This window comes from Botryllus schlosseri, chromosome 3 (assembly GCF_051294905.1).
Source record: "Botryllus schlosseri isolate E-star chromosome 3, Bs_hap1, whole genome shotgun sequence".
Lineage (NCBI taxonomy): Eukaryota > Metazoa > Chordata > Ascidiacea > Stolidobranchia > Styelidae > Botryllus > Botryllus schlosseri.
Window position 1 is genome coordinate 17395536 of NC_137238.1, and position 16230 is coordinate 17411765.

The 16230-nt window shown below is 40.5% G+C and overlaps 1 long non-coding RNA gene across 1 annotated transcript; it reads right to left on the reverse strand.

Annotated features, from left to right (window-relative positions):
• Positions 1–1867: 1867 nt before the first annotated feature.
• Positions 1868–4846, reverse strand: LOC145435892 (uncharacterized). The gene is made up of 3 exons (XR_013914092.1): positions 3817–4846; positions 2638–3332; positions 1868–2326 (listed from the first exon to the last, which is right to left on the reverse strand). It is a non-coding gene; the product is annotated as an uncharacterized LOC145435892 (long non-coding RNA).
• Positions 4847–16230: the final 11384 nt, after the last annotated feature.

A 16230-nucleotide genomic window follows, 5' to 3' on the forward strand; every position in this document is an offset into this window, starting at 1 on the left:
GCTGTTGAATAGACTTAAATCGTTTGCACTGTAACAGTGCTTCCAAACTCAGGTCAGCTAAGTTTCTTCTAAATTCATTTCTCGCCAAGCGAATCTGGGAAATATCGGCTTCAACAGTAGCCGTTGAGGGAAAGAATGTTGCCAGTCATCCACAAAAAGTTTTCCGAGCTTCAAAATCTTTGGAGGGCCGAACCGTCTTCCATGCATCATGAAAAGAGATCACTTCGCCAGTGCCATCGATCTCATCGCTGAAATAATTTTCTTCCCGATCCTTTTCCCGGAGTTTCCTGTGTTGTCTCTCAACACATTCTATTTAGTAGCCCGACTATCATTTCTCCTTCGGTCTACCGATATATTTTCGGAGGACTTTTGTCACTTCAGGTGGCTTTAATATTACCAACTCGCATTGAAGAGTCCTGGGAATGTTAGCTTTTTTAAGAACATTGACGCAACAAGACTGTCTGGCAAAACTAGACTATACAGCTCAGAAATAGCCAGACAGTTTGTTGCGTCACAATGTTCAACTCGATCACAATGCAAAAATCGTGGTTGATTTTGGGGGTTCCAGCTCCATGAGCAGAATATAATTTTTATTTTAATAATCGGTACTGCGGCATTGATACCCGTTTTATCAAATTTAGCGCTCGACAAGGCGGTCAAAATGGTCGTAAAATTGCATTTGGACAAAAGGAAAGTATGACGTAAACCAAATGCAGTCAGCCGTTCAATCTCGCTGTGCCCACACCATTTAGAACACCATGCTTTCACCCCTAATGGGTGGGCTGGACCCCGATTAAGAAACCTGCCTTTCACAAACGGTCTTCTCGCTTGTAACGCGGTCCTGTTAACACAACACCATGAACGAAATACACTATTTGGCAGACCATGTTATTTTTGCATCTCTTCATAGCATATTGTACTATATATTATGATAAATATAATGCGACCAGTGTGGCTATGACCTATAACTGTCGTATCGCTGACCACCATTTCACGGAAATACTTCGCTTATTTTAGGAAATAAACTTCTGTCTATCTGTCATCGCAAATAAATGGTCCATGCACCATGTATTAGTACGGAAGGATTGGTCAGAGCGAAGGATGGCTATGGTGTTGCAATATTCTGTTTCAGTTGAAAAATATGCTCTAGGAATATGATAAAGGGCCTATTAGCTAATGATTTTTGTCGCAGTCTCACTCATATGAATTGTGCCAATATAAATACCAGGGAGACATATATATCGCCGTTTCAATTCATACTTTGTACTTGGATGAGCCTCAGAAAATCGAGCATCCGATTTCCCTTCACATGCTATGGAGGAAATCCAATGTGAAAAGCCACTAGATTAATCAGAAAAAGTAGAGGTGTTTTACAACTGACTATATGCTTTGCTGAGCCCATTTGTAACTTTCACAACAGGGTTATTTCGTGAATGCGCATTACGGCATTTAACTCGCTTACGGTTTGTATATAAATGCATAGCCTACATGTGTGTTTTTTTGCGGATGCGGGACGTACGTCATTTTATTTAACATAAGAGACAATGGGGACTGGCCATCTTCGCATAGAAATGGTGATTTACTCATGAGAGCAAGACGCTTTTGTCGTGAGAAAACTGGTGAGTGAATTCAAAGTCGACAGAGCATGGGAAAAGGTTCAAGAACCACTGTATCCAAGTTTTAAATAGCGATCTTCTTCAAGCGAGACAGCTTTTTTGAATCAGCAACTTATTTTAAATTGATTTCTAGTATTCAACTCAATAACCGGATTGGTATGAATCCAACAACATCCTTCAAGCTTACATATTATAAAATTCCCTTGCAGCAATCCCCGCGTTCATACGATGCGAAACTGAGAACTGAAGGCTCTGTTACGCAAGGTGATCTTTCTCCGCACATAAACAACTACAAATGTCGGGTATATCTATGAATATGTAACATGGAAGGCAGATGGGAATATAAAATGGATAATTCCTTTCCCATGGCCAATACCAAGGGTTCGAGCATGTTCCATCATGTCCTTTTCGCAATCTTCATCTCAGTAAAACGCATATTCATCCACGCGTTTGTGGCTTCCACGTACCAAGCTATTCCGACATATCCTCTTGTCCCATATAGACCATTCAGATTGGAGGTGTGGCACGCAGCATACCACCAACCACCTTTGTGAGATTGTGCGCAATTTACCGTAGAGTCGTCGTGATCCGCATCTTTTGTGCTGAATTGTCTTTCGCTATGAATCCTGATGAATGTATCAGCTACGTTTCCCGAAAACCCACCGGCAGACAAACGGTATTTATCCGATGCGGGCCCCACCGAAAACGTGCTATATTCGCGTCATCAAATGAATAAAAGGAGACAGATCATTACCAATGAAGTTGCGTGGATAACGATGGTGAAATCAATATTCCATAATGCAGTGTTATCCTAATAATTTCCAACTGTAAGGAGAGCAATGACATAGAATCATATCAATATATTTCTATAAAGTTATTCCCGGTTTTACATACTGTAAATTTTGACTTGGATAGCAGGCGTCGGGAATTACACAACACTGTCGTACACTATTTCTCAAAACCAAACGTGGTGACACATTATCATTCGAAGTACTGTGCGAAGATCGAGGCAAAGACAAACCTATACTCTGCATGCATCCGAGTGCCGTTTATCTCCGTCATATCGATTCGGAGTTTGTATTCTCCAGTTTTCGTCAGTTGATGAATTGCTTCTAACCCTGCATATAGCATTTATTTTGGCTTCATTGTTAGAAGAAAGACTACACTGTAAAAAATAAAAACCTCGATTTACCGCGAAATGTTTTGAAGCACGGTAGCCAGACATTTCGTGGTAATCTAACATTACCGTTAGTCAATGCAAATTCAACTTACGCTCGTCCGGTAATCTCACTTTACACGCCAGACTGTAATGTTACAGTCCCCTCCGGTATATCCAATCTACATGTTCTCCTGTGCATTTGAGACCGAGACCGCCTACCTGCCTACCTACCTACCTAAATCAGGATTACATACCAGCTTGTAAATTCACGTACATCCATACCTATCGCAAAGCAACCCGATGCTAAAATATCGCAAAATTTTCTTCACACTCCCAAAACGACATTGGAACAAACTGTATATTCATTCATGATATCACGATGAAGTTGTAATCGATGGAAAAGTATTGCTGCTGGAGGTCTAATTCTTCTTTAGGAGACATGCAGTAACACGAGTGGTCGCAAGAAAAGGCGAATTAATTCCACCACCGGCCAAACTTCCAATTGTTTCTTTTCCTCGTCCTCAGTCCTTCTGTGTAACTAGTATCTTGCAGTTCCACTAAAAAGAATTCATGAGTAAGTCGCTATATACAGCAAATTTCCTAACCTAGACATGACATTATAAAGACTATTAAGACAAATAGGCTAACAAAAATACACGGTAACATGTTTTGAAGTACCGGTACTGGTACATTGTGTGATGAAGGCTCCGCCTTGTACATGATATAGCAGAGATTCATGACTTACTTTATCTAATGTATTGAAGCAAAATGTTCCTCATTTGAGGTGACATGAGTGCCAAACAAATCCAGCAGTGGATGAAAACATCTCTATGCTATGGCCCGAAAATGACATAAACAAGCCAACAGTTTCAACTCCTTCGCGGCGGAGTATGTGGTGTCATAGGTCACTATATAGGTCGACTAATATCCCAAAATAGAACAGAATGCGGAGAATGCAATATTTCAATCATGAAATCAAAGTGGTGTGCACATTGCACAGTCGCAGATATTCACGATAACAAATACTATGTAGTACTGTACCTTTTACGATGCGTATCCCATTCAGCGTTCCTAGGAATCTTCCACGATCGTGTCCACTTTCCTCAAGCACAAGCTTCGCTCCGCCCTTTGCTCAAATCTCAATAATGGCCAGACAACGATACGACACTCGAACGATTTCGAAATAAGTGGTATTCATCCGCTGACATGCCACCAATAATATTTGCTGGCCACGTTATAATGTTTGACTTAGGTTATTTCTCTTTCATACAGAAACATTTATCACTACATATAGTTCCTTTCTTTTCCATCTAATTTCGTATAAATTGATATTTATCCCAAGTGTTGTTCACTACTTACTGTACTTACTAAACGAGACGCTGCTTGTGATGTCACAGTTGTGCGTTGGCTGTTTACCACGAAACTCAGAAAACCAGTAACGCGTAACGGTAACCTATTGTAACCTAGTACAGGTCGCCTTGTCCGCCATTAGCAAATGGTCAACTGAGCATGCGGTGCTGATATTTCTAGTTTCCCGAACAATATTATGCATCCTAAACTGATTTTCCAACTTATCAGCCCTATCCGTAACAGCGAATGTAACCAGCGAGAACGACCGTATAGCCATAGCCTTATAATATAAATAATGGCTATGGTGTAACCACATTAGCTACGATTGTCAGTTGTTTCTTGTACCCTACTATGTAGTATACTGAAATTGGTACTAGGACCAACAATTTCCGTACGACAGACCCCAGTTTCGCGAACGAAGTTGAATCAAGTCAAATCACCACGAGAACGATATATCAGTAACATTCATATCCACGTATATATTGGCTGCAGCGATTATGAAGCTAATCAATCTTCCCAATAGCCTGGTAAACTGCAGTTACGAGTAACTGTCAGTAATTTTGCGAAGAAATTCTGGTAACTTGACTTCACTGCTAAACTAAGGTAATATTACATATCAAAATGTCAAATTACAAGCTACGCACAGTTATTGGCTGCGACTGGTAATTCGTTGTAAAATTTACAGAGATTTCCCAGTAAATCTACCAGATTTTTTACAGTGTACGTAAGGCCTGTACTCTTCAACCTTTTTTTGGAATGGGTACCATTTTACTGAACATTTATTCAACCCAGTTCATGTTCAACCGAATCTTTAGCATGCTATATTATATACTAATCGCCTAATCGGTGTCCGATATTACTGGACCATGATCTAACACAATGTTTATCGACTCGGTGTCCGGGAGGGGAGGCGAGTGGCACAGTGTGCTTAGCGACACCGCCACAACACCAACCGGTTGATATGATGTCCAAACTATGCTGGATACTATGCAGCATAGTCTGTGCTTTTCTTAACGCCTCTTTTCTGCGGGCTCAATAAGGACTTTGACATACCATATCCAGCATAGTCTGTGCGTACATTTACATCTCTTTTCAGCGTTATCATTAAGGACTTTGACAACACTTATAAGTGAATTCAATTTGCTGTAAGCATCTGATAAGTGCCAAGCATAACCCGCTGATTCAGCCGATCCCTAAAGCATTCAAAACGTCACCTACAGACTAGTGCGGAGAATGGACCGGAGCCGGATTGGATATCGGGCCGGATTTTTTCAATTTTGGCCGGGCCGGATCGAAGCCCGATCAGTACTTTTTCGGATATGGCCGAAGCCGGATCGCAGCCGGATCAGTACTTTTCTGATACGGCCAGAAGCTTTGTGAATAAGCATGACTTTTTTAAACTAAATAACTACTAACCAACCACACGCAATTGACCTCCAAGCCGGTGCGAAAATAAACGAGCCATATTTATAAATTCACGGAACTACCGTACCGTGTAGGGCCGGATTTCCGGCCGGACTTTTTCATTTTCAGCCGGAGCCGGATCAGTACTTTTTCGTGATACGGCCGGAGCCGGGCCAGAGAATTTGTCGATCCGCTCCGCACTACTATATACTACAGCTTGAACCGAATAAGATCACACCAAGTATACTGTCATTGTTAAGCTATATATTTGTATTCGCTGATGATGGATCCCTTCTGAAACGGTGAATTCGTTCACCACTTGCATAAGTGCGTTTGGTTTCCCTCGATGAAAACACGTCACATAGGCTACAGCCGTTTTCTTCACAATAAAGCAGTCAAGCTGTAAAAGTTTTTGTGAAGCAGCTTTGTTTGTTCATCATGTATTTCGTACCTCAACATGTCCTGAATTAATGTTAAATCATCATCTGCCAACCTACTAACAATGCGCTTTCAGAATCCCCGCCAGTATAGCAGACTGCCTGAACACCAGAGATGAGCGGATTTGAAATTTCTATGTCCTAATCCAATTCAAATCCGAACTTCCAAATCCAAATCCTAATCCATAACTTTTTCATATTCAAGTCCATGTCCAATCCTAATCCGATTCCAACTGGAAATTCAGAAAAAAAAACTAATTTATGCAATGGAGGGATTCGAAAATTTTCTTTCACAGCCAACGATTCACTTGATTCAAGATAACCTAGTAACCATAAGTACATTATTAACTGATCTGAATAAAGTTTGTCGCCATTCGCCACATGACATTTCAATCTCCCAGAAAAAAGGAAAATCCAATCCAAATCCTAATCCGTTCTGAAAAAAATGTCTAATCCAAATCCAATCCAAATCCGACAAAATTTCACAAATCCTGTTTTTTCAAAACCTAATCCTAATCCATGCTCATCTCTGCTGAACACCTAATGAGCAAGCTGGTGCTGTCGTGATCATTGAAGCAAATCCAATTAGTTAATCAAGAGCCGTGGTTATGTGATTACTAGAGCCATTTAAAGTCATTAAAGTCATATTTTTTTCTATGCATCAGTAAGTCGTGAAATCAATTTTAACGCAAAAATCGCATCCATATGGGGTATATTAAGAAAGTTATAAAGTCATATAAAGTCATATTTTCCTGGTTAGGTCATATTTGAGTTATAAAGTCATATTGTTGTATACTTTAAGTAAAAAGTGCCAATTGAAGCAATTACGCACTAAGAAAGTAAGGCAATTTCTGATTGAACGAAGGCAAACTGTAAGGTTAGCCCACGTAACATTACAGTCGCAGACCTATGAGGTCACACATTGCATTATGAGGTCACACATTGCATTGTGTTGCTACACAATCTGTTTTACTTCTGTGCACTGAAGTGGAACGTAATTTGAAGTTCAGAGACTTCCACAAGTGAAAGAAATAGTCAACGCATGGGAAGCTGAAGAAGTTAGTGTAAAGAGCGTCAAAGAATCAGTGAACGATCCAAAGTTGACGAGTCAGTTAACAGAAATATGCCTCCACTACAACAATATTTCAAACTTGATACTGAAAATGGAAAGTTGTACGTACACTATCAAAGAGGCTCATGCTGATCTAAATGCCCTCGATTTCGGAAAAGATCCGCTTGAGCTCAAAAATTACATTAAGAAGCGATTGGACAAAAACGATGTGAAACAAATTATGGAGCTACAAAGACAAGACATTTCACCAGCGCTGTATGCAAAACTGCAGAACTGTCAACAAACATCAGCGTCTGTGGAGCGCTTATTTTCCTTACTAAGAGAGAGATGATATTCTTTTTCGCCTGCACCATCGAGATGCTTTGACGACGGAGTTGCGATACGGCCCCATGAGGTCATCTAGTCTGCGCCCCCGTTTTTTTTCTCCTCCATGCTATCCGTGATTGCTGAGCGCCTATCAGGATAGCTGTGGATACCAATTTTCGAGTCTTTGGTATGACCCGGCCGGGGATCGAACTCACGACCTACCGCTCGAGAAGCCGGACGCATAACCATTACACTATCTCGCTCGACTAAAGTCATTTTTACGTCCAAATGATAACTTTAAAGACTCTAACATTCCACACTACATGAAACTGTACTACAAAAGTGGTTTAAAATAAAAATGGATGTGTATTACTGTTATGTTGTTCGTGTTTTACCCCTCAGTTCCATGAGTGATGTTGGTTACATGTAAAAATACACGATTTTCGCATAAAGTCATATAAAGTCATATTTTCCCAAAAATAAAGTCATATAATTGATTTTTTAAGGTCATATAAAAATGGCCCTAGTGATTACTAGTCTTCTCGCCGTTCTATGGTCGGTGGCAAGCCCATTCTTGGACAGCTACTTTCAAACGCTATGATCGAAATATTACCGGCTTTCCTGTGAGCTTCTTTCAGGCTCATTGTTTTATTTTTATCAATAATCTATAGAATTAGACACAATCACGGAGTATTTCTAAGATCTTCCAAATTTTGTACAACCCTATTGTACACCGTTAATAATCGTGATACACCCTCTAGGCCAGTGGATCTCAACCGCCGGTCCGTCAGGTATATTACAAATTTATAGCTAAATTTAAAGATACAATATGTTGAAGGCATGTCCATTGACAAAATAAATAAAGCATCGAATTTTTAACTGATTCAGAACTTCCAGAAATAACATTGAAATAAAGTACAAGCCATGTCCTTTGACGACCTGCGAGCGACGAGTGAAATATGACTCGCGCAGTTTGTGCGATCATTCATTTCGACTCATTCATTATAGAGTATAATTTCTTCCATATTTTATTCAGATTTTTTCAATTTTTTTTTTCGTACATTGCGCGATTCAGTGTCAGTAAATGTCTTGACTATTGGGTGTCCTTCCCCAAGAAATACGCATGATTTATAAAAATAGGCATTCCGGAATAAGCCATCACCGCGCCACTACGCACTAACACATAATGAAGTTTAGACTAATATGGGACTAAGAAAAGTGTGCAAAAAATCCGGCAGCGAGAAAACCTTGGCCGAAGAGAACTGCTCTTGGTTGACCGAAAACTTCGTCATATATATGTCTAATTGTCAATATAGGCGCCTAAATGGCTGGCGACGAATCTCGCCGTCCTGGCAATGTGTATACCCCACGGCCGGAAAATGCAATACCCCAGAGAAAAATTATTCGCCAGTAAATAAATACCAGTTTGGGACCGTGGAAGGATAAAAAATTTATAGCAATAAACATGCAATTATCAATATTATCGACCGATTCAGTCCTGAATTATAGAAAATTTTCGCGCTTTGCGCGATTAGGTCACATTAACTCGTCGCCTACATTGAGTGGAATGAATGTGCTCGCAAGAACTGTTGAAATCATCCATGCAACTGTGGGGTCTGGGGGGTTGTTTATCACCCTGTGGTGGCCCAAGACCAATGTGTGTTTGGGTTGGCTGACGAAGCGCTTTTCGGCCCTGCTTTTGTGGATGGCCAGGTATCTGTTGTCAGGTGTTTCCGTGCGGTGTATTGTATTCATTTTAGCCAGAGTAGCATACGTATGGTAGTTGTGGGCAATGTGCAAGGTAGCACTACAAGGTGCTTGATTAGACTCCGAAACGCTTCTACTCTCGATATTGTCGAAAAGAAGAATATTATTCGAGTTCTCGTGGTCGGTTAAATCCGAGGCCTTCGGCACGAATAACTATGAACATAATTAAGCACGATCAAAACCCTCAAAATGACACTCTCCAGCACCATATACTTGCAAGAAACCGGTGGCATACTTTACATTTTTGGTTAATTTCAATTTTTGAAAGTTCACCGTTCCACCAACTATTTTTTTTTTTGAAATTTGACCGGTCCGCGAGGTGAAAACGGCTGAGAACCACTGCTCTAGGCTACATATCATTATTCCAAAGTAAACATATCGGCTTCCAGTATAGAATACATGCACAATTGTACATTTTTCAAGTACAAGACTCTTGCCTCACGGATGGGTGACTGCGTTTGAAATAATAATTACTATCACTTGGGCAGCACCGTAACTGCCGCACCCCCCCCCCCCCCCCCCCCCGGCAAGCTGCCAAACATCTGGAATATTTGTACTCTTCCTCCAAGAAAAAACACGCAAGATTTATAGAAATAGACAAATCGGCGTTGGCCATTACCGCGATATAGGCAGTAAAACGGACAGGCATAGTCCATGAACCGGATATCCGCTGGCCTTGTTTTGGCCGGATCCAGAACGCAGCCGGATTCATACATTTTCTGATACGGCCGGACTATACTAGGAGTAGTGGCAGTATTTAACCAGTTCCGGGGTAGATATTGGCTGGCTTAATTTTTTTTTTCGGGTCAGACTGAAACTGAATTCATACCAGACATGGGGTAATCGCGATTAGTAATCGTAATCGATTACGACGATTACAGCATTTCCAAGCAATCGTGTAAGCGCAATCGATTACATATGAAAAAATTCGAAAGTAATCGTAATCGTAATCGAACACCTCACATATCTAATCGATTTCTTTATGAAAGAAAGATTACCTTTTATTTGTACAAGGACTATGACAAAAACTGAACATTCGTGAACATGAACAATCAAGAGATATTATACCATGTTAGATGTTAGCGCTAGCACAAACGTTTGATTTTCCAACGCCACTTCTCATTATTACGTCAGAAGTGTTAGCATCGCTCGTCATTGCGTAAGAAGTATCCAATCCACATGTAGTAAATACTAGAGATATTCGACGTAGTAAAATGTAGCGTGATTGTAGGAAAACCCGATATGCTGTCTATCAGGTTATCAATACACTTCAGACGCCACGACCTCGCAGCATGATAATAATCACCACTCTCCCTATAGTTTCAAATAGTAACTTATGTGTGGATGTTAGGTTATGCTTGATTACGCTGTAGATTACTAACCGACGGCTACCGTAGGCTAGTAATCTATAGTTAAACGCAGTCTTACCGTTACTGGTTGGCGAGCAGTAGGCCAATGTACGTACGTACGTAAAACCACCCGACGAAGATTTAAAATTTTATACTCGTCAAATGAAACATTACGATTTCCACAACGAAGCATTCAATCAACACCTGCTGATATGTATATATCATAACAAAGCCGTTCTTTGTCATTTCTCGTAATGGCAGCTTGTAGCATATGTATTAAGTGGACTACAGAATTGTATGCCCAGGTCCACTTTATCTTATTCTCATATGACTCTATTTGAAACGGGCGCCAATCGTTATTTCGCAATTCTTTACCCAACATTCGAACCTGCCGCCATCAGACTTGGACAACTAGATAATTCTAGTTGTCTAATTTCACTAAATTAGAGCGAAATGCCAGTAATCTAATTATAATCTAATTTGGTAAAGCTGAAAATTTTCTAGTTGCCCAAGTCTGGCCGCCATAGCCATCCGCTTCTACACCAGGTTAAAGCGTGGGTTGCAGCTAGAATCAGGACCGAAACAGCGATTCGTCCACCCGCTCTAAAAGTCGGTCTTTGGCGCCCATATAGGGTGCTCCTGGTAATTTTCAAGTTGATGACTGCATTTCGTTAATAATATTGCTAATTGCATTAAATTACTATACTCTCACCGCCCCCAATGGTCAGATTTACCTGTAGAGCTGGCGCGCGTAATTCATAATTATAACTATTGGTATATTAGTATAATATTATTTTATGTTGTTGATTCGTTACCTCCCTCTGTTACATACATTTACATAGTACACATATACCGGAAGTTCCGGCCAAGGTCTTTGGTAGCACACTTCGTGGAGTTAGACGTTTGCCGAAAATGCATATGGTGTGTTATGGCGCGGTAATGACCGGCACCGAAATGCCTATTCCTATCAATCACACCTTTTTCTTGAGGGGGAGGGGTATGCATTTCAAAATCAAGGTAACTAGAGACAATAACTCGCGAAGCTCGAAGAAAATTTCGAAGTGAATATAATCTCTCGAAAATATTCTATAATTTATATTGATTTTTGAAATACTTTTGACTTCCCTTCGAGCTCGCTTCCCACCCTACTGGGAAGCACAGTTACGAACCTGGCAAAAATGCAATTCATTGGGTGCGATAAATCGTGCCCTATAGAGTGGGGTAATGGGTTAAATACGAGGTAACAAGGAAATGACGTATCATTTACGAAGTAAGTTGTTATCTCATTGGGCCTTTTCATCGCAATCCTTAATTCCTTATATTGTCTTCCAATGTATCTTCTAAGACCGTGGTTCTCAACCTTTTTGTCTTCGCGGACCACTTTCGGACCGTCGCGGACCACTTTCGGACCGTCAGGGACCCCCGCGGACCCCCACAAAGTTTTTGTTCAATTTTAGCTCAATTATCGTGCAATCGTCATCTGTCTTGTGCAAATGATAACTGTAGGATTTGTGATAAACAGCAACAAAATGACTTTTCTTGAACATTAGATCATACTATCCATGTAGAAATTGAGTTGACTTCTATTACTTCAAAGCGAATTCTGCAATTGCAATTCTTGAAATACGTTGTCATGTCTTGAAGATCCGCGCCTTCAATAGGATATTACCAAGTGCCGAAAATCCATTTTCACAAATAGAGGTGGTTGCGAATGTAATAATAACGCGTAACGCTTCCGACGACACATTTGGGTATGATCGAAACAAATATGGCCCCAAAATTGACAAACTAATTTTTAATGAACTTCAAGCCTGGTCGTTTCTATCTGGCTGCTTATCTTGAAGTTATTATGTAAAATGGTTATATATATATATCGCAGGAGAAAATGGATTTTTGTAAACATTTCGAAGTCACCGTGAACCTTACTCATCCAACTTTTTCCCACAATCCCCAACAAAACAAATCTAAACAGCAAAATGTTTGTATCAGTAGGCTATTGACAATTTAGCAATTAAAATGAGTCTGCACAGTAGGATATTTCATCTCAGACTTCCATTCTGTTGATGTGAACTCTGGAGTTTTACTATTATTGAAGCGAAACTGCCTCGTGATATTAACTATTTTGAGACTTCGTGAACTCCCTGAAAATGCTTCGCTGACCCCGGTTGAGAACCCTTGTTCTAAGATTAGATCTAAGAAGCAAAATTAATGTAATCGTGAGTAATCGTGATTACTTTTCCAATGTAATCGTAGTCGTAATCGATTAACTCCTGATTTTGCTGTAATCGTAATCGCTATCGTAATCACGTGATTCAGAAGTAATCGTAATCGCGATTGATTACATTCATGAAGTAATCACCCCATGTCTGATTCATACTTTGAGAATGATGAAATTTTTTTCCTCGTTATTCTCAACCATATGTGTGCTAACCTTGCTTTCCATGTCGCATTTCTTCCCTGGATATCTCTCTCACGATATCATGTACATTTATCTTTTTGGTCCACTGGTTATACTAGATATAAATCAGTGTTATATTAAATTTAATATAGGTACTCGACATAATATGGGGATCAAAATGATCGGAGTTGTCAGAAGGTGAAAGGTAAATTTCTACTCAATTACAAAGTGGAAGTAGTAATTTTCTACATAGTGTCCCAAATGGTGTGGACACAGCGAGATTGAACGGCTTACTGCATTTCAGTTGCGTCATACTTTCCATTTTGCTAAAGCCAATTATACAGCCATATTTGACCAACTTGGTGAGCGCTAAATTTGATAAAACGTATATCAATGGAACGCTGATGCTGTACTGATTACGAAAATATAAATTTTATTCTAATCATGGCTCTGGAACCTCCCAACATCTGCTTCGAATTATTGATTGTGATCGGGTTTGGCTTTGTGACGCAACAATTCTTTCTAGCTCTTTCTCCTGAGGGTACAAAGAACGTATGTAGGTTACACAGGTATTTCGTGGTGAACCCCTTCCGCGCCCGGCGCAAATGAAGACTTAAAGTTATCGTCAACATACGGCTTGGCAAAGTACGATGCCAAAAAGATCGGCGGCGATAAAACGTCGGTCAAAAATGACCGTCCTTGGCTGACCAAAACCTTGGATGTTGATATGTCCGGTCGGTACCAAATAGTCCCGTCCTTGCAATCTGAGTAGACTGTAGGACAAATGCACATGAAAATAATGCACCCCAATTTGAAATTGCATGCGTCAGAAATGTATCATAGCTGCGTTTCGTAGGCTACAATTGTTGTTTGCGCGTTCTCTATGTCAAACATGCCCGTAGCTAGCCCGTACTAATATTAAAAATCATTATTTTCGATGCCTGTGGCTTGGGTCGCGAGATGCCACCTAACCTCAGATTTGGGTTGCGGTCTAAAAAGTCCAAGAACCACTGCTTTATAGCATGATATCAGAGGACAGATTGAGAACGGACTAAAGGATGCGTGATCGGATAGCGCTTGATTACGAAACAGCGACTCTTCATTCGAACATTTTTGAGTGACGCCAGCAGTGAGAGTAGATCAGAAAGTGTGTAGTAAACAAGGGGAAATGGGCCAATACCTATCGACAGATAGAAGTCTGCAAATACAGAAGTATCAAAAGACGTTAATTATGAGGCGATTTCGCGAAATCAAATAGGCCTATACCTAGTATCCAATGGCGGCTCGTTCCGTAGGACAACTATTACTGTCCCACAGTAACGACTTATTATTACCTTGGAAGTATGCGAGTGATGTCGAGGTAAAGGTAAGATCGTAATATTAACAAAAAGGTATTATTTATAGACGCAGAGCAGTGAAAATAGCGATTTACATGGATTTTCACTGTTTTCGCGTAAAAATGCCAACCGGCATAGATTCTTGCCTCAGTAGGATTCATATATATTAAGCTTTATGTATCCGTTTTCCTAAATCTGCCATTAGTGAAAAAAAAGTATTTAGTTACCTTATCCCGACCTAGAGGCACCCGCAGATCATCCAGTCAGCTGCTTTATTGGAGTACAAAAGTCATGCTAAAATAACTTGAAACTATTTCTGACGACATAATCAAGTTGAAAACAAAGTTAAATGGCTACAGGCTGAACGGTGGGAGGATAGTTGGAACATAATAATAGGGCACAGTAATACAAATATTATAACCAATGGTACAACAATGGTATCTGACTCTTATTTGTTCATCGTCATAGCTGCCACACCATGTGGCTTACAAAATTGTCGAGCTAGGTGCAAATGAAAATTTTCAAGCTTTTTTTCTTTTTTGTAGACTCTATTCCACTCGAAACCTTTCGACTCGGGAGAGAGAGAGAGAGCTAGCAAGAAAGGGGGGAAGGGTAGATTAGATTTAGTTTCCCTGCACCATCGAGATGCTTTGACGATGGAGATTTTGATTCAGCATTTTATTACATCATGCGATCGCTAAGCTCGCCCCGTGGTTCAGTTCAATCCGCACGTATACAATATTCCACTTTCGTTTAGCTCGCTATTGCAAAGTTAGACTTTGTTATATCGACCACTGGGGACATACAGTTCCATGAATAAACAGGCATGGTGCAAAAGGCCTAAGTTGGCCGATAAGCACCCCTTCCCCCTATACGTACAGAGACATACATACATACATACATACATACATACATGACGATGGGGATGCGATGCGACCTTCAAATAAGGTCATCTAGTCTGCCACCACCATTTTCTCCAACATACCATCTGTGGATGCTGAGCGCCTAGCGGGATAGCCTGAGATACCCGTTTTTGAGTCTTTGGTTTGACCCTACCTGACGCATACCGTTGTGCTATCTTGCTCGGCAAGCTGATGACACTTCTTCGTCATCACAGTCTCTATAGATACCATGCGCCACTATGATCAGGTGACGGCATGTACTTCTGCCTTCGGACAGCACCTCCCGAACCAGCCATCATAATAACAACAACAACAACAACCACAACAACCAGTTTTCCATAGCCAGTCAACAAAATGGGAAGCGACCGCCCGGCGTATAATACGCATTCGATGTCAAAATCATGCTTCAAAAGAAACAATTTTCGCACTTCTGCCGCAGACTCATTAACCCGTTATTGCCGACCATTAACCCTCTCGCTACTGCAGCTTACAACCGCTATTAGCCCTATCGCTACCTGAATCGTTGTTGCTTTCTGGCATACATACTGACCCTTATGTTGTAAGACATCACAATTTGACAATACGTTTTCATTATAGTTTTATAGTTTTAGTTATAATAAAGTCCACCACGAGCATATACGTACAAAATACCGGTCAAATACAGACAGACAGTCATATAAAATGCATAAAATGACATATTGATTTCACTCGAGATACAGAGATATTCTTTCCGGTACAAGTTTGATACAACTATTCCTTCTCTTGAATTGAAATACAGACAAAATCTGGTTAATCAAATAAGTCTGTGCTGCCTTGGTGGGAAGAATAGGATCAAGCAACGCGGAGCTACCATCAGCAGCCTACTCACGGAGTGGCACACTAACTTCATTCAGAGGCCATTTGTGAAGGATTTTTCCCAAGTTTAGGCTTAGCGTAGTCTCTGATATCTGGGTAATTCCACTGGCCTCGTATTCGTGCGATGTTGGCTACTGTCAGCCGGATATCCTTAGCAGTGATAATCGGCTGATCATGGCTATTGTTGATGCAGGTTGAACAGATGCTAAGAGGACGATATGTTATAAACTGCTGCCTTGGCTAGCACTGATTCTTTTCAATTCACCATCAGACTTATA